Source organism: Pan paniscus, chromosome 12, assembly GCF_029289425.2.
Source record: "Pan paniscus chromosome 12, NHGRI_mPanPan1-v2.0_pri, whole genome shotgun sequence".
Lineage (NCBI taxonomy): Eukaryota > Metazoa > Chordata > Mammalia > Primates > Hominidae > Pan > Pan paniscus.
In genome coordinates this window covers 106409263-106430645 of record NC_073261.2, presented here as the reverse complement: position 1 = coordinate 106430645, position 21383 = coordinate 106409263, and the positions used below count along the sequence as shown (strand labels likewise).

At 50.2% G+C, this 21383-nt stretch overlaps 1 long non-coding RNA gene across 1 annotated transcript in view; it reads left to right on the top strand.

Moving 5' to 3' along the window:
* Positions 1-20090, top strand: part of LOC134728623 (uncharacterized) — a 65610-nt gene extending 45520 nt beyond the window's left edge. The window contains exons 3-5 of the long non-coding RNA XR_010109218.1: positions 16173-16352; positions 17113-17287; positions 20032-20090. This is a non-coding gene — a long non-coding RNA (uncharacterized LOC134728623). The remainder of the gene's footprint in view (positions 1-16172; positions 16353-17112; positions 17288-20031) is intronic.
* Positions 20091-21383: the final 1293 nt, after the last annotated feature.

Genomic DNA, 21383 nt, shown 5'->3' with positions numbered 1-21383 from the left:
GACCCAGTCTGGTTACTTGCTATGAACCAGTCTCAGGCATTGGGAACCACAGGGATGGGCCAGAGACACACACAAACCAAGAAAACATCTTTGTGGTATCACAAAGCAAGGTGTGAGATGTCAGCCGGAACCAGGAGTGGCCAGCCTGGACGGTTGCTACTATGGAGGTCCCCGGAGTAAATGTCCGCCCACCCTCACCAGGACCCGTGGGAGGCCAGTGTTCCAGCGGCCACTTCAGGAGACACAGGGTCAAAGGGCTGATGTGTCTTTCTGTGATTCCGTCCTGAGGGGCCAGAGGGGTGTGACCAGGGAGTGCCTGCCCCAGCACATAGGATGCCCCAGTGTGGAGTCCTTAAATGAGCAGGCAGCACGTGTTTACTGGAACCCATATTGAGCCAGAGAAACACAAGAGAGGTAAAAATTATATCATCGTAAACAAGAAACCAAAGTTGCTTTTCGTTAATGAGGTGAATAAAACTGACATTTGCATCAGTCATCTTGCATCCAGCACTACAAGAAACCTGCCCGTGGGTAAGGCCGCCCTCTTGCGTCGCTGCCTTGTAATGTCAACTCGTCTTAGCCGCATCTGCCCCTTCTCCCCGCGTGCAGGTCAGCACTTGGTACGTTCCTAGGGAAACACCAGGCTTCAGCTGGCTCCTTGGGGCAGGGGCAGCAGCCGCCCAAGCCGGGCTACAGCTACTCTATCCGAACCAGTTTGTCCCTTGACACTTTTTACATGTTTACGCTCTCAAAAATTATTGAGGATCCCAATATGTTTATGTGGCTAATATCTACTGAGTTATACCATACTGGCAACTAACACTGATAATTTTAATATTTATTTTAAAATTTCATTTTATAATATAACTTTTTCTTTTTCCTTTTCTTTTTATTATTTTTTTCTTTTTTTGAGACGGAGTCTCGCTCTGTCACTCAGGCTGGAGTGCAGTGGCACAATCTCGGCTCACTGCAACCCCTGCCTCCTGGGTTCAAACAATTCTTGTGCCTCAGCCTCCATCTCATGCCTCCTCAGCTGGCACTACAGGCGCCACCACACCTGGCTAATTTGTTTGTATTTTTAGTAGAGACGGGGTTTCATCATGTTGGCCAGACTGGTCTTGAACCCCTGACCTCAGGTGATCCACTCGCCTCAGCTTCCCAAAGTGCTGGGATTACAGACGTGAGCCACTGCGCCCAGCCAGTATAACATTTTAATAAAAATAACTAGTTTTTTTTTTAATGTACAGAAAGTGGCATTATTTTATACTTTTGCAACCCTCCCTTTAAGACCTGGATCAGTAGAAGACAACTGATTTTCACATTTGCTTCTAAACGCAATCTCTCGCCGTATCATATCATGTAGCCTCTGGAAAACTCCGCTGTACACCTGAGATAGAATGAAAGTGGAAAGGGCAAATAACGTGTTTGTATGGTTACATATTTTTATTTTTTCCAATCTGAATAGCAATCAGTTTATATTGTTATGAAAACAAGTTTGATCTTGGGACGCTCTGTCTTGAAAGTCGTGGGAATGTCCAAGCAGCCCCAGACCACTTTGAGCACTGCTGAATTAAGAATATGGTCATGTGACATTGGGCACGGTGGCTCACGCCTGTCATCCCAGTACTTTGGGAGGCCGAGGTGGGTGGATCACCTGAGGTCAGGAGTTCGAGATCAGCCTGGCCAACATGTTGAAACTCCATCTCTACTAAAAATACAAAAAAAAAAAAAAAAAAAAAAGCCGGACATGGTGGTGGGCGCCTGTAATCCCAGCTACTCTGGAGGCTGAGGCAGGAGAATCTCTTGAACCTGGGAGGCGGAGATTACAGTGAGCCGAGATTGTGCCACTGCGCTCCAGTCTGGGCAACAAGAGCGAAACTCCATCTCAAAAAAAAAAAAAAAAAAAAAAAAAAAAGATATGGTCATGTGAGCCTCAAGTCTGGGTGTAAATCTAGAACCAAAAAAAGGGAAAGTTTCAGTGTCTATCTTCAGCATCCAAGTCCCTTTTTTTTTTTGCCTATCCAAAGAACCTAAATTGCCTGAGAGGGGCAGGGTTCATGCTCCTGCAATGCTGTGTGTGCAGGAGAAGGGAGGAAACACCCCCCTCCTCACTCTGTCAGGTGAGGTCCTGACCTGCAGGCCTATCACAGGCAGGAGGGTGAGCTGTTCCAGGCAGGCATTCCAGCCATCTCTCGCTGGCCTAGCACGTTTCAGAAGATCACTCACCCATCTTCCTGCTCAGCCACTGCCTAGAGACTGCTCTCGGCAGCTCTAACATTGTCATTTCAGGTTACTCTCGACCTCCTGAGCAAACTGGGGACAGCCACTCTTTCCTCTAAAACAAGAAAGCTGAGAAAAATGTCTTCTTTGTCCTAAGAAACAAATCCGTCCCTGATCCAACTCTTGCCATCCAAAACCACTGCTGTGAGGACTTGGCCTGGACCCCCTGCTCTTTACCCTCCTGGGCTCCCCTGGCACTTGTGTGGCTCGTTGGGATTTGAGGAATCACTCATTTTGCGTAGTCGACAGTGGTCTTCAATGCCTCACCCCGCAGAGAAATCTCTAGTGATGGAGATCTCAGACCAATGGAAGAGCCACCAATGGGTACATTTTAGGGCAGGAGGCTTTGGGGCGTGTTCACAGCCATCCTCATTCCATGACAGTGTTGGTTGAGGTGTATGGGAAGGAGGTGATCGGTAGTGATACCCTGGCAAATGGGGTTTTGGGGTCCGACTGGTGTGGTCCTGAGACAGCCACTAACCAGCTGTGTGACCTTGGGAAGCTCTCTTTGTTCTTTCTCAACTTCAGTTTCTTCATCAGTAAAACTGGACTAATAGAACCTACCTTCCCAGTTGTGATGACATTTAGAGATAGGAAAGGCCCTGAGGCACTGGCCAAGGACTCAAGAGACCTGAGGCCTTAACCCCAGCTATTTCATGTCCTGATTATGTGTGACTAGGACAAGTCCCTTTCATCAAGACACTGCCTTCAGTGTTTATCTGTACTCTGTCTAGTTACATATCATCTCTGTTCTCCTATCGCCCTTGCCCCAGCCATCATAATCTGTTGTCTTAATTACTATAGGAACTTGTAACTCATTTCCTGGCTTCTGCCCTAGCCCTCCAGCCCTGACTACTCTCCGTGTACTGACCAAAATTAACTCTAAGTCAGATCATGGGATGTCTCTGCTTAAAACCCTCTAATGTATCTCAGCTCACTCAGAACAAAATTCAAGTTCTTATAGTGAGTGGCCTTATAGGCCCTACAAAATCTGTACTGTCCCCTCTCTGACTTCACTTTCTACTTCCACCCCTGCTCTGCATGCCCCATAATGCCAGCCACACTGGTTCCCTTCTGTTTCTTCAACATGCCAGGCATCCTCTGACCTCATGACCTTTGCACTTATTGTTCTACTGCCTGGATCCTCTCACCAAAATGTTACATGACTTGCTTCCTCATTTCCTTCAGACCTTTGCTCAAAAGTCACCTTTCAGAGAGACTTTCCCTGGACACCTTATCTAAAACAACATTCCATCCATCAGTTACTGGCATCTTACTTTGCTTGATTTTACTTGCCACGTCATAGGTGCTCAAGGCTTATTAACTTGGGTTACATTGGGCTACCTGGGCTATAACTTCTCCATCTTTAAAATAAGAGAGTTGGACTGAAATTCGTAGAGCCCTGCTAGCTCTAAAGTTCCATAATGCTGCTTATGTCTCTGTGCTGGAAAGTGACTTATAAACGAAAACAAAATAGTGTCTGTAATTGTGTTTGTCTGCCTACATTTAATGAATTACTTAACACGATTAGGAAGGTTCCCGTTACTGTCTCCTGATTCAACTGAATATCACAGGAGCATGAAACCTCAATGCAGATTCTTCAGATGAACAAAGAAACAGAACCCGAATGCCAAAGATAGCCTCTGTTTAAAAAACATTTAGATTCTAGATCTGTACCGGGACCTGTGGCTCATATGACCATATTCTGAATTCAACAGTTCTCAAAGTGGTCTGGTGCCCCTTAGGGTACCAAGAACTCCTTCAGGAGGTCCTAAAGTCAAAACAGAGGCTACACATTGGTTCACCTCTTCCTGGACTCTGACAGCAGCCCCCAACTCCTTTTCTTAATTCCTGTCCCTTTGCCTCCATTGGGACAACCAGAAGGATCTTTATAAAATGCCGCCTGACCTCTCTGTGCTCCGCCTTAAAGCATGCCAAGTACTTCCCAAGGCTTTCTTGGCATTTCCATGGACATACACTCAGGGCATGGCAGAAAGAAAGGTGTTCCTTGTCAAACTAAATAACAGAGAGGAAGATTCTAAAAGAAAATGATGTTTATTTGGGAATAGACATTGCCATGGGCATATGAATATAGTTTACTGTGATACTCATATTCCCATTGCAATGCCCATTCCTCAATAAACATGATTTTCTTTTGTCGATTCTTCCTATTTGTTATTCAGTTTGACATAATGGTGTCAGAAGTGGGATTACATAATTGTTTTGAGACAATTGTCCTTAGCTACAAGGATTAGTAACAAGGATGGTGAGCTGAGTGTGGTGGCTCACACCAATAATCCCAGCACTTTGGGAGACCAAGGTGGGAGGATTGCTTGAGTTCAAGACCAGCCTGGGGAACATAATAAGACCTCATCTCTACAAACAAATTTTTAAAAATTAGTCTGGTATGATGGTCCCAGCCACTCAGGAGGCTAAGACAGGAGGACTGCTTGAGCCCGGGAGTTCAAGGCTGCAGTGAGCTATGATCACACCACTACACTCTGCCTGGGCAACAGAGCAAGACCTTGTCTAAAAAAACGAAAAAAGAAGAAGAAGAAGGAGAAGGAGAAAGAAGGAGAAGGAGAAGGAGAAGGAGAAGAAGAAGAAGAAGAAGAAGAAGAAGAAGAAGAAGAAGAAGAAGAAGACGACGAAGACGGTGGTGAGGGGGATGGTACCAGTCTGAGGTTTGACAGGCAGTTGATGGGCAGATTTTCATACAGAAGTATTTTTTTGGTAAGGTTGTTTTGGCCTTTATGCAAGATTGTGAAGTTGGTGAGTCTTTTGTGATAGTTCTTGTTATAAGGTATTTGTGCATGACAACCCTCCCTTCATGGGCTTCCCTAGCTCTATTTGTCTGAGTTTTTAACATAAGTAACTCCATCCTGATTCTGACAACTTCCACATTTCCCCCTTTTGATCAAGATCTTTCTCCAAAAGCACTGCTGATCAATATTCCTGTAGTTAGATTTTGATTGTCCCCCAGTGCTGGGACCTGTCCCAGTTTGGCTTGGTCTGGTCCCACCAAGACCAGTTGTGATTAGCAGCTAGGAGTCAGTGTCAAAACCCTTTCAGCCACATTGGAGCAATTAAGTTCTGGAGGGAGTGACTCTCAGGCTAAGTCTACCTAGAATCTATTGTTAATTTCAGTTTTATCTGTTCTGTAGGCATTTGTTATCATCTCAAAGTATAGGCCAGCATTATTTGTTAGGAGTTGTACTTCTGCAAAAATTTAACAAGTAACAAATAAAAATTTAAAAGCAAAATATCAAGTAAAATAATAGTCTCAATTGGCGTAGTAGTTTTGAGTCATGAACTAGACCCAAAGGCAACCAACGAATAAATGAAATGATTATGGGGAATTAGGTGAGACTTGTAACCATGTGGCCTGTTTTTCTTTTAAACTTTGTGTATATGAGTCTCAACTTTTCCAGAGGAATTTATCCAAGTACAGCATGTAGTATTAGCAATAGTACAGACATTTATTTAATCAATAAAGAATATAGAGCAATTTTATCATCTAGTATCCCATGACTGGGTTGAATTAAAACAGAGTGAGCAACAGTTGTATTAGGGATGTTGCCAAGGTCACCCACTAGGTGGACTAAAGGATCTCTTAGGTCAGGTTCTGTCAAGTTACAAGCAGAAGCTACTGATTATGAAATTTCAGTTATAGCATGATCCTGCCAAGTGAAAAATAGAGGCATCAAAGGGTAAGCGTCTCATTAGGATATGGAGCCTGGTTCCAACATCTTGGGAAAAGCTGTCTACAGCTGAATGCTGGACCACCCACCTCTCAGTGCAATCGAGCCTTGGGGGCACTGGGTGCCTCTCTCTGGGAAGAGACAGAACCCTTGGGATGAGGGTGTTCCCCAGGACCTAGATGGGGAAGTGCAGTCTGCAGAACCAAAGACATTCAGGATGGAGAGGCCCTCACATCTTGTTGATAGTTTCTGAAACACAGGGGTCTCTATTTTTATTTTTATTTTTTTTGAGATGGAGTCTCCATCTGTCACCCAGGCTGGAGTGCAGTGGCGCAATCTCGGCTCACTGCAAACTCCACCTCCTGGGTTCAAGTGATTCTTTTACCTCACCCTCCCAAGTAGCTGGGATTACAGGGGCGCCACCACACCCAGCTAATTTTCGTATTTTTAGTAGACATAGGGTTCTACCATGTTGGCCAGGCTGGTCTTGAACTCCTCATCTCAGGTGATCTGCCCACCTTGGCCTCCCAAAGTGCTGGGATTACAGGCCTGAGCCACTGCACCTGGCCATATTTTGAAAGAGTGAGAATTGCCATTGGCATCCCCACACCTCCACCCCAGTGGCCCCTCTATATCATGTTGGGCCCTAAAAGCTGTAAGGAGTCTGTTCTGCCACCTAGCAGGTGTGTGACCCGTGGCTGCACACTTCTGGGCCCTTCTTGCTTCATGTGAACAAAGTGGAGATGCCAGGTATCTACTGAGAGGATGCAATGGAAGTTGAAGGGTGTGTGCAAAGCAATGTTGACACGCAGTTGTCCTGCTCCACTCCTGGGGCCTCTGGACCAAGAGCCAGGATTCCACTGACCTGCCCTTGCCAGAATTCTTATTAGGACCCCAACCTTGCAAGCGCAATGTCTTGCCCCTCTGCCCAGTCCTCAGAGCACTGGGAGCCAGGCATATCGGGGCAGGATGGGTATGGACGATATGCTGATTCTCTGAGCTCCAACAAAGTTGGGGGACGCACAAAGAACCTCCTGAAGCTCTTCCAGGGCCCTATGTCCTGGAACATCTATCTCTATGCTCAAAGCACCTTGCTTTGTTGGGGGAGTGGGGCAAGGAATGGATGCCCAGCCATTCCCTGAGCATGCATGCTCCCCGCCACTTGCAAATTTGCAAGGACAAGAACTTCCTTTTGTTGTGATGTGTGTACATGAGGTTTAACAGGAAGGGAGTGTGTGTTCTCAGTTAACATGGCTTGAAACCAATTTCAAGGTAATTGAGAGGCTTCCCGTTTTCTGTTTACGTTTCACTTTGCTAATTGCCCATTACAATTTCACTTTGCTAACTGCCAGAGTAAGGGGTCACCTAGAGCCAAAGCCTTGGAGAACCTGAGTGTCTGCAGCTCGGCCAGAGTAGCTATCGCTGAGCTTAGCCTGGGCGGACTCCAGGGATCCTGGGGGAGCTTGGACACCCCCTCCATGACTTGTCTCAGCCCCCGCCCTCACCCTCCACAGCTGGGACTTGTACTGCCCAAGCCTCCTGCCCTCCTCCACTCACATGCCTTCTGCTGTTTGTTTCCTCGTGCTCTTCTCCCCACCCATCCCCAAGCCCCAACCCCAGCACCAGCCCCAGCCCCCTGGAGGGAAGCCCACAGGCTCTCCATCAGCCAGTCCCAAGGGGATCCAGCCATGTTCCATAACCTGCCCACTCCTCATTGCTCTCAGGGGATCCAGGGCTGGCTTTGCCCAGGTCTCCTCATACCTGCTAGCATTTTTTGGAGCCGGAGCATTGCTAAGTATTAGCTGTCCCTCCACCCTTTGTCACTGCAAGCGTCCTCCTTAACTCCTTTCCTGATATGCCTGTAGCTATTGCTCCTTACCATCCACTGCACTCACGTATCACACTGGGATAGATTTGGCCAGCCTCTGTTTCTCACCATCCTATTTGTATCCTGTTTCTGGGTATTGCCTTAGCCTCCTCAACCAGACTGAGCTCGTGGAAGGCAGGGCTGTGGCTGAGCCTACCCTAGCAGTCCCCACTGAGTGCATGGCCACACACTGAACACATAGGGGTACTGAGAAAATGCTTGCAGGGGTAATCTAAAGACACTGCATCAGAAGTTGGGGCGAAGGCATGGATAGAGGATGTGGGACTAAAGAGACAGAGGTGGTGTCCTGGTGTGTCCGGAATTGGTTCCTTCTGGTGGGTCCTTGGTCTCACTGACTTCAAGAATGAAGCTGTGGACCCTCACGGTGAGTGTTACCGTTTACTTAAAGATGATATGGCCCAAATTTGTTCCTTCTGATGGTCAGGCGTGTCCACAATTTCTTCCTTCTGGTGGGTTCGTGGTCTCACTGGCTTCAGGAGTGAAGCTACAGACCTTCACAGTGAGTGCTACAGCTCATAAAGGCAGCAAGGACCCAAAAAGTAAGCAGCAGCAAGATTTCTCGCAAAGAGCAAAAGAACAAAGCACCCACCGCACAGAAAAACACCAAAGCAGATTGCCGCTGCAAGCCCGGGTGGCCTGCTTTTATTCCCTTATCTGGCCCCCACCCACATCCTGCTGATTGGACCATTTTACAGAGAGCTGATTGGTCCATTTTACAGAGAGCTGATTGGTCCATTTTGACAGAGTGCTGATTGGTGCATTTACAATCCTCTAGCTAGACACAAAAATTCTCCAAGTCCCCACCTGATTAACCAACCAGACACAGAGCGCTAATTGGTGTGTTTACAAACCTTTAGCTAGACAGAAAAGTTCTCCAAGTCCCCACCTGTCCCAGAAGCCCAGCCCGCTTCATCTCTAACTGGGACTCTCTGCTGGACTTTGCAGCACCAAACCCCGGCACTCCGGCAGCCCACAGGGAGCTCGTCCCAGACAATCGAGGAAAACAGGGGAAGCGAGAAAGAGAGGGAGACCTGCTATTGTGGCCAACGATCCCGCGAAGAGGCAACGGCGGTCCACGCACGGGATTCAGCCTCCCATCAAGGCCAGCCGGCGCTCACCTGGAACCCGCGCAGGCCCGCGAGCACCGTGCTAAGCCCTGGCTCCCGCCCGCGCCTCTCCCTCCCTCCCGCCCGCGCCTCTCCCTCCCGCCCGCGCCTCTCCCTCCCTCCCGCGCCTCTCCCTCCCTCCCGCCCGCGCCTCTCCCTCCACACCTCCCTGCGAGCAGAGGGAGCCGTCTCCGGCCTCGGCCAGCTCCAAAGAGGGGCCCCCACAGCGCAGCGGCAGGCTGAAGGGCTCATTGAGTGCGACCAGAGCGGACGCCGAGGCCAAGGAAGCGCCAAGAGTGAGGGCTGCTAGCACGTTGTCACCTCTCACTGGGAAGGACACTGAGTTTGCCCTGAAGTTACTGTGACAATAAACATCAGGAAGGAAGAGAAACAGATCAATGTACAAATAATGAACTATGGGCCGGGTGCGGTGGCTCACGCTTATAATCCCGGCACTTTCTGAGGCCGAGGCTGGCAGATCACGAGGTCAGGAGATGGAGACCATCCTGGCTAACACAGGGAAACCCCGTCTCTACTAAAAATACAAAAAATTAGCCGAGCATGGTGGTACATGCCTATAGTCCCAGCTACTCCGGAGGCTGAGGCAGGAAAATCGCTTGAATGCAGGAAGCAGAGGTTGCAGTGAGCCGAGATGGCGCCACTGCACTCCGGCCTGGGAGACAGTGCGAGACTCTGTTTCAAAAAAAAAAAAAAAAAAAAAGGAAGAACTAAATAGAGTCCCTAATAGGTCACCATCACCAGCTACAGTGACACATTCCCCGTCTAGAGCGGTTGAAACCCATGGAGCAAACAGGGTCCTGAGCAGCCAACACGGATGTCACAAGCTCCATGCATGAAAGCTTATGCTCTTTACCCTGAGCTGAACCCCTCCGTTCTCTGTACTCAGGAATCCCTGCTTTTATGAACATTTCTAACAAATGCAGGCATCTGGTTTGTAAATACACAAAAAAGATTAGAAGCAACAAATCAGTCTCATTAAACTGCTTTAGGCCAACATTCTGACAGTGCTGAGAGGTGACAGGTGATAGTCTTAGCGAGGGATGAGACTGTTCATCTTTCGAGGGGTAGCCTGAGGCCTCCAGAAGCCCAGCAGCCTGGGGTCATCCAGTGCAGGGCAGAGTCAAACCCAACAAGGCAGTGTCCTCTAAGCCCCTCCTCATTCTGTAGCTCAGTATGGGAATGGATGTTCACAGTGATTAACCCTGCACAGTGATTAACGCTGAATCATGAAGAAAAGCTAAGTGATGTTCAAGACTCTCTGTTTAAGAAGATAAGGGCCAGATGCAGTGCCTCATGCCTAAAATCCCAGCACTTTGGGAGGCTGAGGCAGGGGATTGCTTGAGCCCAGGGGGTTTGAGACTAGCCTGGGCAACATAGCAACATCCGGTCTCTCAAAAACATTAGCCAGGTGTAGTGGCACATGCCTGTAGTCCCAGCTATTTGGGAGTCTGAGGCAGGAGGATCTCTTGAGCCTGGGAGGTCAAGGCTGCAGTGAGCGGTGATTGTGCCACTGCACTCCAGCTTGGGCGACAGAGCAAAACCTCATCAAAAAAAAAAAAAAGAAGAAGAAAAAGAAGAGGGCCGGGCGCGGTGGCTCATGCCTGTAATCCTAGCACTTTGGGAGGCTGAGGTGGGCTCATCACGAGATCAGGAGATCGAGACCATCCTGGCTAACACGGTGAAACCCCATCTCTACTAAAATTACAAAAAAAAAAATTAGCCAGGCATGGCAGCGTGCGCCTGTAGTCCCAGCTACTTGGGAGGCTGAGGCAGGAGAATGACGTGAACCCAGGAGGTGGAGGTTGCAGTGAGCCGAGATCGTGCCACAGCACTCCAGCCTGGGCAACAGAGCGAGACTTCATCTCAAAAAAAAAAAAAAAAAAAAAAAAAAAAGAAGAAGAAGAAGATAAGGAAGTGTCTTATTCATTTTAAGTAAATTTTCCTCCAAAACTTATTGGTAGCTTCCATTTCTGGCTTTTCAGGCACTTTGTTTACACGCTCTCATCTGGGAGGTTGCACAAGTTATTGCCATTTCAGAGATGAGGGCAGGTGACTCAGCAAGGGTCCCATGGCTAGTGAGTAAAAGGGCAGGTCTCAGTATCAAGAGTTCTGCAACCAGCTCCACTTCCCCTCGCTGCCTCTGTCCAAGTAACTCAGGCCTCTGAATGCTCCAGATGCATGCTACTGTCCTGATGTTACAAAATGTCCCCTTCCTCAGATGTCTCCTTTTCTCTGGTCTGTAACCACCATAGCAGCCTGGGGCTGCTGGGTGTGACTTTCATCCCTACTGTATCTCTCCCATTAGCACACATCAGCGCTAGGGATCTTACTTACCATTGATAGCACTTTGGTTTGAGCACCAGATTGCTCCAGATCGCTTCTTCAGGAAGAGATGGCTGAGCGTTACTCCATCACACCCAGAACCCAGAGTTAAACATTTACCAAGATGCAGTATGTCACAGTGGGCTCTAGGATCAAACTTCCTGGGTTCAAATTCCAGCTCTGCTACTTACTGTATAGCCTTGGGAAGGTCACTTAACCTGTCTGTGCCTTGATTTCCCCATCTATAAAATGCATGTAGTAGTAATATCTAATTCACAAGGTTGTCATAACTATCCAAAAAAGTTAACATGTGCAAAGTGCTTAAAACAGTGCCTGGCACTTAGTAGACATTTGACAAATATAAGTTATTATTGCTAATACAAAGCAGTTTATATGTATCATCTTCATAAGCTCATAAGCTGTATCAAATCCCCTCTCTTTTTTTTTTTAAGAATAATACTGTTTGTAAAAAATCTCTAATTATCATAGCATCCTAGAAGATCAGTGTGAGTTTTCCCATTTTGTAGCTGAGACTCCTGAAGCACAGAGAAGCAAAGTGACTCATCTCAGGAAAGAGTGCCAGAAACTGGCAGAATCAGGAATCGTACCTGGGTCTACCTGGTGTTTGAGTCATAAGCTTTCCATAATAATTTGCATCATAACTGCCTTTCTTAGTAAAAATGTTAAAGAGATTAACTTCCTTAAGAAACTGAGTAGGAGAGTGTTCTGACAGCTTCTGACAACTGGAAGTCCCACTTTTTTTTTTTTTTTTTGAGACAGAGTCTCACTTTGTCACCCAGGCTGGAGTGCAGTGGCGCAATCTCGGCCTACTGCAAGCTCTGCCTCCTCGGTTCAAGCAATTCTCCTGCCTCCGCCTCCAGAGTAGCTGGGACTACAAGGTGTAAGCCACCATGCCCAGCTAATTTTTGTATTTTTAGTAGAGATGGGTTTTCACCATATTGGTCAGGCTGGTTCAGGAGTGACCATATTGGTCACTCCTGACCTCGTGATCCGCCTGCCTCAGCCTCCCAAAGTGCTAGGATTACAGGCATGAGCCACTGTGCCCGGCCTGGAAGTCCCACTTTCAAATCTCACTTTGAGAGATTGAATCACTTGATAGTTGGAAGTTTCAGAACCTGAGAAGGCAAGTTCGGAAGGAAGGATTGGACTTCCATTTTTCAATAAAATAGATGCCTGAGAGGCAAGGGTTGTCCATTATCACTGTTCATGGGTATTCTGGTGATCTATTGCTATGTAACCAATCACCCCAAATCACAGTGGGTTAAAACAACTATAATCATTTTATTACCTCTCACAGCTCTGGGGGCTGGCAGGCCTCAGCCGAGTGCTTCTCACGCAGGGTCTTTCATGCAGTTGCAGTCTGGGGTTGGAGGCATATGGACAGTCTCCTCATTCACATGTCTGGTGGCTGGTGCTGATTCCCCTAATGGGGAATCATCAGCCAGAACAGCTGCCCATGGCCTCTCTGTGTGGCTTGGGCTTCCTCACAGCATGGTGGCTGGATTCCAAGAGCAAGGGATACAAGATCACAGGGTAGAAGTGCATGGCATTTTTCTGACCTAGCTGTGGAAGTCACATAGTGTCTCTTTTGCAATGACTTCTACTCATCAAGGTAGTCATAAAGTTTCTTCCACTAAGGTACAAGGAGAGGTGACATATACCTCTCCTGGACTCAATGGGAAGAGTGTCAGGGAGAGCATGTGAGATGAGATATACTTTGAAAGTACAATCTGCCACATGGGCAGGCTGTCCTGGGAGAACTTGCCATTTGGAGGAAAAAGGTGACGAATAGCGAATGTAGGCTCTAACAAGGACCCCTCCCTATAGTCACGTCTGATGGTAGTTCCTTCAGGGAACTGGCCACAAGAGACACGGTTGGCAGCAAGATTTACTGCTCTGCCAAAGCTGTCATTGAAATAAATAGGATTAGGTCTGCAGTGACTTCATTATCCGGACTGTTCTAATAACATGTAATTTGCCGCCATGCTGTGACCAGCAAAGCCACCAGGGCATATAGTGGGAATGCCTGGTCACCTGAGAAGGGGTTCCATCCCCTGGAAATCTTACAGGTCTTTGACCTTGTCCACAAGTAGACAGATCTTACTTCCTCCTCCCACCGGCTTCTTTTATGCAAACAAAAACTGGAAGCAATTTTGCTTTTGAAGCTCCTGAGTCAGCTGAAGCCCCAGGAAATGTCCTGGTTCTTCCCCCAGCCTCTCTCCCTGAGGTCCCCGTCCCAAGCCTGAGAGCTCTGGAAATCCAGTTAAAACAGTTGAGAGTTTTCCTGCCAGACAGCACAAGTGTGCTGGGGTCTGGTTCCCAGGGGGCCTAGGCCCAGCCTCGAGGCAGGCTGATGCTCTGTGCTAGCCTCAATACAGTGCTGGCCCAGCCTAGCAGGCCCTGCTAAAGGGTGGCTCTGAAGATGTGGAGCATGGGCCCTGGGATGGTGGGAAGCCCTCCTGTGTAGCTGGTCCTGTCCATCTCTCCCTGGCTCCCCGAGCAAGCCCTCTGCTAGCTTCTTCTGCTTCTGTCACCTCCAGCTCCTGTCCTGCTGCAGAAAGTACAGCGTCCTCAACCTGGTATCAAGACCCTCCCATGCAGGCCAACCTGATGCCATTCTGGGCCCACCTTGCCTGTGCAGTCAGGGGCAGGGCTGACCTTCCACAAAAGCCACAGAGCAGAGCCCTCCTGCACCACGTCTGTGATGCTCACACTCTCAGGCGTGCATTCTTCTCACTGGGGCTGTGGAGTGAGGCTACAAGTGAGCAGAGGGCTCAAGGAGGGGGCAGGGCTTAGGCCCTTGAGTCGGGGGCTATTGTGGCTGCCCCGGGTGTGAGTTCACTTCCTCTGGGCTGCCTCTCCTGACCCTACGGAAGCTCATCCCACTGTGGGGCCCTTCTGATCTACAGAGCGTTCCTCTACCTAGTGAATCATCCCTGTGAACTCTCGGTACAGTGCAGTAATGAAATCCAGACATTTCCCCAACTCCTGGGCAGGTGACTCTACCCAAAATATCCAGAACTACAGAAATGCTAACAACTGCCACCATTTATGGAGGATTTACTACATGGCAAGTACAATACCAAAAGTTTTATTCTCAGTTTTGTTTTGTTTTGTTTTGTTTTGAGATGGAGTTTCACTCTTGTCCCCCAGGTTGGAGTGCAATGGTGCGATCTCGGTTCACTGCAACCTCTGCCTCCCGGGTTCAAGCGATTCTCCTGTCTCAGCCTCCCAATTAGCTGGGATTACAGGTACACACCGCCATGCCTGGCTAATTTTTGTATTTTTAGTAGAGACGGGGTTTCACCATGTTGGCCAGGCTGCTCTCGAACTCCTGACCTCAAGTGATCCACCCGCCTCAGCCTTCCAAAGTGCTAGGATTACTGGCGTGAGCCACCGCACCAGGTCGTTATTCTCAGATTTTAATCCTTATAAGAACCCGTTCTACAGATGAGAAAACTGAGGCTCAGAGAAGTTAAATAAACGTTCCATTGTGTCACAACAGTACATTTTGCAGCCACCGTATGAATTCAAATCTGTCTCTTTGCAAACTACAGACTAGAAGCTATGAAGAGTTTCTGATGTATTCTGGGCATGGCAGACAGCCCCTGAGTCCATGAAGTCACCTAACCTGGGAGCCTCCCATTTCATCCTTGATCCCCTTTATGGGGCAGAACCAGAACTATGGGGCTGGGCCGAGGGAGAGGACAGGGAGAGCAGTGGGCAGACAGGCTTTGGCTGTCTGGGAAGAGTATCTCCCCACCATGGAGGCCCAGCTGAAGCTGAGTGTTTCCCTGACGGCCATCTAGAGTGGACAGGAGTCAGGTCTCAAACATTAAAGGGTCAAAGATGAAATGGGATTTCCAAAGATGACTCCACCAGGCTAGGGGTGCACCAAATGAGGGGTGCTGCTGCCCTGTACTGCCCAAGAGATCTGAGACATCTCTTCACCCCCAGCCCCCGCCAGAAGTACCTTTCTTTATACAGCAAAAAGTGCATAGACTTTAGGGTCACGTCCCTGATCTATCACTTACTAGCTGTGTGACCTCAGGAAAGTCACTTAACCTCTCTGAGCCTCAGTTTCCTCCTCTGTGAGTGGGGATAATACCCATCTGTCAAGGTGGTATATTGTCACCGTGTTGTGGTTGTTGTGAGGACTGGGGATCTTGGGTATGAAGCGCTAAGTGCCCAGAAGGTGCAGCGACGCTGGCGCCACCGTCCTGACTCCCTCAAAGGGCAGGACCCCATAACTGTGTCGAACAGACCCAGGTCAGAGAGTGCAGAAGCTGCTCTGTGAGGACCCTGCACAGTCAGCTGGATTTCCCAGTGAGGCATGGATGGGGCTTGCTAATAGGGCCCCAGGCTGCTGGCAGACACTGCCAGTGGACGATGGCCACCATGGGGCCAGGGGTGCTCTGATGAGGTTCATTGAGGAAGAGACCTTTATCTGCCTGGAAGAGGGGCCTCGAAGGAGCAGGAAACATGGGTCCAGGGGAAGGGAGGGAGGTAGGGCAGTCCCATTCCAGCAGCACACAGCTTGGAGGTGGGACTTAGCCCACCAGGCTCCAAGGAGAGCACCAGAGCAGCTGGCTGTGGGCACAGGGAGACAAGAGAAAGAGCTGGGAAGCCGAGGCTGAACCTTGGGCATGGCCAGTGTCTGGCAGGGTTGGGCCAGGGGCACAGACAGCCCCAGGGCTCAGGACTCTGGGAACCAGAGTGGGGACGAGAACTACCAATCAGGGAATGCCCGCAAGATGCAGACAGTTTTGGCATCTCCTCAGGTAACTCTCACAACAACTCCACTAAAGCAGGTACTGTGATCCTGTTTCACAGAGTTTTCCAGAGCAGGAAATTAGGCTGGAGAGAATACCTGGCTTGGCCCCAGGCCTCATTGAACCCAGAACTGTCTACCACTTTCCATTGCACCAAGCAGAGAAGAAGAGTGAGTGGGCTGGCTGGAGCAAGGTCTTGTTTTTCTGGAACCCAACCCAAGAGACCTTTGTGTGAGAACTGGTGAGAGTGCCCTGCCCTCTCCCAGGGCCCTGATGGGGCGGGAGTGCCGGGCAGGAAAGGCAGGTTTCCTGCAGCCTCAGGCTCCGGATCAGCCAGGCCAGACTGATTCTTTCTGGCACAGCAGGCTCGTTCTCAGAGCAGCAGCTTCACTGGCCCCCTAGGCAGGAGCGCCCACCCCCGTGACCCTTGGTTTCCCACACTCGGAGTCATTGATGGGTCAACACATAGAAGCCACCTTCTCCCAAAGATGTGGTGGAAAGAATGATGGGATTGTCGGATGCAGGTTCTGACGCCCTCCTCCAAGGGGCTTCCTCCACTCACCATCATCCTTCTCCAGAGGCGGAAGGTTGTTCTGAGGAGGGGAGGCAGTGGCACAGGTCAGGAGCCCTGCATGTCTGCTTATGAGAATAAGGGGTTCCAGAGAGCCCCCTCAACCATCAAAAGACAGAAGTCTGGAAGCCCATGGAGTGAGGGAGAACACAGGAGAAGTGGCCACTGTGGGGCCGCTGAGGTTCTTCCAGAAGTGTCCGTCAGAGGCTGCACTGGTGTCTGGTCCTCAGTAGCCCCCTCCACCCCAGCTCCCCAGTGCGGACTGGCAGGGCTAAAGGCCACGTTCCCACACTGCTCCTGGAGGTTGGCCAGGCCCCGCCAGCGCCTTTCACAGCCCAGCCTAGAGTGCCTCAGGGTTTGGTCTGAGGGGAATCAGTCAGGTTCAGTTACCTGCTGTGGCTCACGCAGTCAATGCCTCTTTATTTCCTAGGAAGCCTCACACTTACAGCAATGGCCAGGGACAGACCTGCAGTCCTTTCCAACCAGGCAACCCACCGTGGGCTCCTGGTGAAAACAGAGAGGTGTCCCCACCACCCGCACTGATGAGCTTGCTCTCAAGACCTTCAGGCCATAACCCCAACTGGGAGTGGGGATGGGCCAAAGAGGTATGACCTAACCAGGGACTGGACCTAGCTATTCATTCACAAATACAAGCATGTCTGAGTGTCTACCACCTTCTGGGTGCACGGTTGGCCCAGGGTATGGTAGCAATTGAACACAGCCCAGAACCGATATAAGCAAGCGAGCTGTGGGCCCCACGGTCTGCACAGTAAGGGAGAGGGCGTCCTTGACAGCTCTGGCAGTATGTGGTTTTTGGCCATCATTTTCTGACTAGGGTAGGCCTGAATGTTGGGGCTACTTAGGAAAAGAGACCCCAAATAGCCCAAGTCACCTGGCTGTCATGGGGTCAGTGACAACATAGTTGTCAGTCCACTCACAAGCCACTGTGGTCAGGGAGGAAAGGTCACAGTGTCTGGATTAAACCCACATTTGTAGATGGTGACACTCTAGGGCCCCTGCTTTATGATACTTAAGCAATTGCTTGGCTGGAAGAACCCAACAGCCTAAGATGAAACCTCCAGACCGCAGCCCTGCCCCAGGGATTCCCTCACTTGGTGTGGCCAGAATAAGGAAGGACTTGCCCTCAGGTCCCCCATCCTGCCATTGCCATGGAGCCGGGGACTTCAGAGTTTCAGCACTTTAGAAGCATCTGGATGAAGCCTTCCAACCGGAAATCCAGTGCCTCAATCAGTGGGGCAAGGACCACTGGTCAAGGCCATCCTGCTAGGTGGGACCAGGCAGGGCCAATGCACAGCATAGCTTCTGTGGCCCCCATGAGAATCTCGGGTGTCCTGGAGACTGGGCCTCTGGCCTCCAGGTTGCCCTCTGCACCCACCCTGCCTGCCACTGTTCTCATCCCTCCAGAGAAGGCTTCTGGGGACCTCCGCTCCTCTGCACACAAGCAGAGGGACGAGAGTGAGGAACAGGAATGGCCACAGGTTTCTCAGGCATGGGAGAGGCAAAGGCCCCCAAAAGGAGGGCTGAGGCTGTCAGGGTGGGGCCAAGGCTGGGTGTGCCCTGCCTGAGGGACCTGCTGTGAGCCAGCACAGAACCTGATCATCAAAAGCCTGAGAGATAAGCCACAGGCAGATAAGAAGCTGCATTAAGCTGCAAACATAACAGCCTTGTGACTCACTTCACTCAGTTTCCTCCTGCACCACATAGGCAGAGGAGCCCGGGTGACTGCTGGGGGCTCTTCAGCTGGGGGTGAGAGGTCCTCGCAGAGTGACCTTGTTAGAAAGCATGTGGCAGTAGGTGGGGAGTGTCCAGGACACTGAGGCAGCTGGGTAGCAGTGCCAGGGCTGACCCTTGCCTGCTGTGTGACCTGGGCAAGTTCCTCCAGCTAATCCATAAAATGGGTCCATGATGCCCATCCTCCTCCCAGGCTGAGGGGAAGATCAGGTAGGCCAAAGGAAGTAGATCTAGTGGGTGAACAGCAGGCTGCTGTGTACGTGTGTGTGTGCATGCATATACACACACACACACACACAAAATACATATGCATACCCATGCATGCACACACACATACACACATGTATACATACATACACATAGACACACATGCATACACATGCATGCATGGGCACACACAAATATACATGCATGTATACATATATACACACATACATGCATGCACACACATATACACACACATATATACATACACACATGCATGCACACATATACATAGACAGACGTGCATGCACACACATATACATGCATATGTGCATATATATACACACGTGCATGCATGCACATATACATACATACATAGACACATGCATGCACACATATACATGCATACACATACACACATACATACACATACACATGTGCATGCACGCACATATACATACATACATAGACACACATGCATGCACACACAGACACAGACACACACCGGAGGAACTCTCACCCTATTGTTGGTATATTATTTGGGCCCAGCAGTCAATTGTTGTATAACATGCACAGTCACTATCAAGATAATGTTTCCATAGCCACTGTTATTTACTGAATCATGTCCCCCAAAAATTGTATGTTGTAGCCCTAACCTCCTCGTACCTCAGAATGTGACTGCATTTGGAGATGGGGTCTTTAGAGAGGTGGTGAAGTTCAAATGAGCCTGTTAGGCTGAGGCCCTAATCCAATGGAACTGGTGGTCTTATAAGAAAGGGAAAGGCCATAGGAGGGCACAGCGAGGAGGCAGCTGTGGCCATCTGGAGGCAAAGGAGAGAGGCCTCAGAAGGGACCAAACCCGAAACACCTTGATCTTGGACTTCTGGCCTTCAAACTGTGAGAAAATAAACTCCTTTGTTCAAGCTGCCCAGCCTGCGGTACTTCATTATGGCGAGGGCTAACACAGTCACTCAGAGGAGTCCAGTTCAGCCCCCGGGTCTCCTCCACTTGTCTTGGCTTCTCCTCAAGGCATCCCCACAGGCAAACCTTCCTTGGACCCTTGCTCTGCTGGGCAGTGTCGTACTCCTCTCCCAGCCCTGACTTTTGAAGTGGGGTCACCCTCATCGTCTCCAGCCCTCTCATTTCCCTGGCACTGCAGCCTCACTCTGCTCTGCAGCCCGCAGTGGCTGCCTTCTCCTGCCCAGCAGGGCTGGGGCCAGCGTGGGTTCCCCTCATCGGTGTCGCTTGTAGGCCCTCTGTCACTTGACCTCGGTTTTCCTCCCGGCTCATGACCAGATGGAGAACAACTTCAGCAGGGCTTGGCAAGTGCTCCCGAGGCTGGCTTCTCAGATTTCTTTTAGAAATCTGACTGGGGTTTCCATTCCTCGTCCAGCTGACCAGGCACTGAGGAGGAGCCCGGAGGTGGAGGTCAGGAGCAGCTGGAGGAGCAGGGGGAGCCCAGAGGTGGAGGTCAGGAGCAGCTGGAGGAGCAGGAGGAGCCCGGAGGTGGAGGTCAGGAGCAGCTGGAGGAGCAGGGGGAGCCCGGAGGTGGAGGTCAGGAGCAGCTGGAGGAGCAGGAGGAGCCTGGAGGTGGAGGTCAGGAGCAGCTGGAAGATCAGGAGGAGGGCGGGGTGGCTCATCTCTCCTCGGGCCTGGACCCGGGCCACATCCCTTCGGCCCAATCCCAGAACTGGGAGCCCTGCTGGAAACAGCTGTCCCTGCTCAGCGTGGCCGCTGACTGGCTGACCTCCTGGCCTGGCAGTCCCCAAGGTGGCCTTTCCACTGGGGGACAAGGAGCTCAGCCCAAGGTCCAGAGCCTCATCACTGTGGTGGGAACAAGCACTGGGCCACGGGGCTGCTCATGCCTCTGAGGGGTCCCTGCTGGGCTGGAGAGGAAGCGGGTGTTTTCGCCTGTGGGTGGGTGCTTGTTCAAGGTGTGCATTCATCTGTTTATTCGATAGGAAAGTATGAAGCAGCTTTCTGTGCCAGGCACCATGCTGGCTTTGCCCCGGGATGGGTGAGGAAGCTGTGGAAAGAGCCAGTTGTTCGTGCAGGCATGGATGACTAACGTGAGAGATGAAGAAGCCCTTTCTCTGGAGGCAAGTGGGTGCCAGATGATGTGGGAGACAGACACACATACACCCCAATAAAACTCCATCTGAGCAGCTCTTTGTGCCTGTGCTGGGTCCCGGGACAGCCTGTTTGTCTTCCAAGTATGTTTGGGACGAGGCCCAGCCTCACGCTGTGTTATCTTTGTGTTCCTGGGTCCACCATGTGGTTCCTCTACCTCATGCTGGGGTGGGAGGGATGTGAAGAGAGCTGAGCACGCAAGAACTGAGAATCCCATGCAATTAGTCCACATGCAGGTATCCCACTCCAGGTAGCTCCTCTGCCACTGAAAGGGTTTCTTGAGCACTGAACACACCAGGAGCCAGCAGGGGTGGCACAGACATCTCTGTGGGTGAGTCCAAGATCAGCAAAGACCAGCAGATGTGTTGATGCTCCCAGCCCAGAAACAGGGACACCCTGGCCCAAGGCCTGAGTCCCATATTTCCACAGGACAGACTCATCCTCTTGATCAGGCCCAAGTTCTGGGTTACCCAGGAACCATTTGTCTTAACTGTCCGCCTCCTCTGTGTCCACACCCATGTGTGGACAGAAACACACCACGCCGGCATTCTCACTTCACGGCACTCTCCCTAATATCCTTGGGATCTTCTCTCTGCCTTCTTCTCTCTCCTTTAA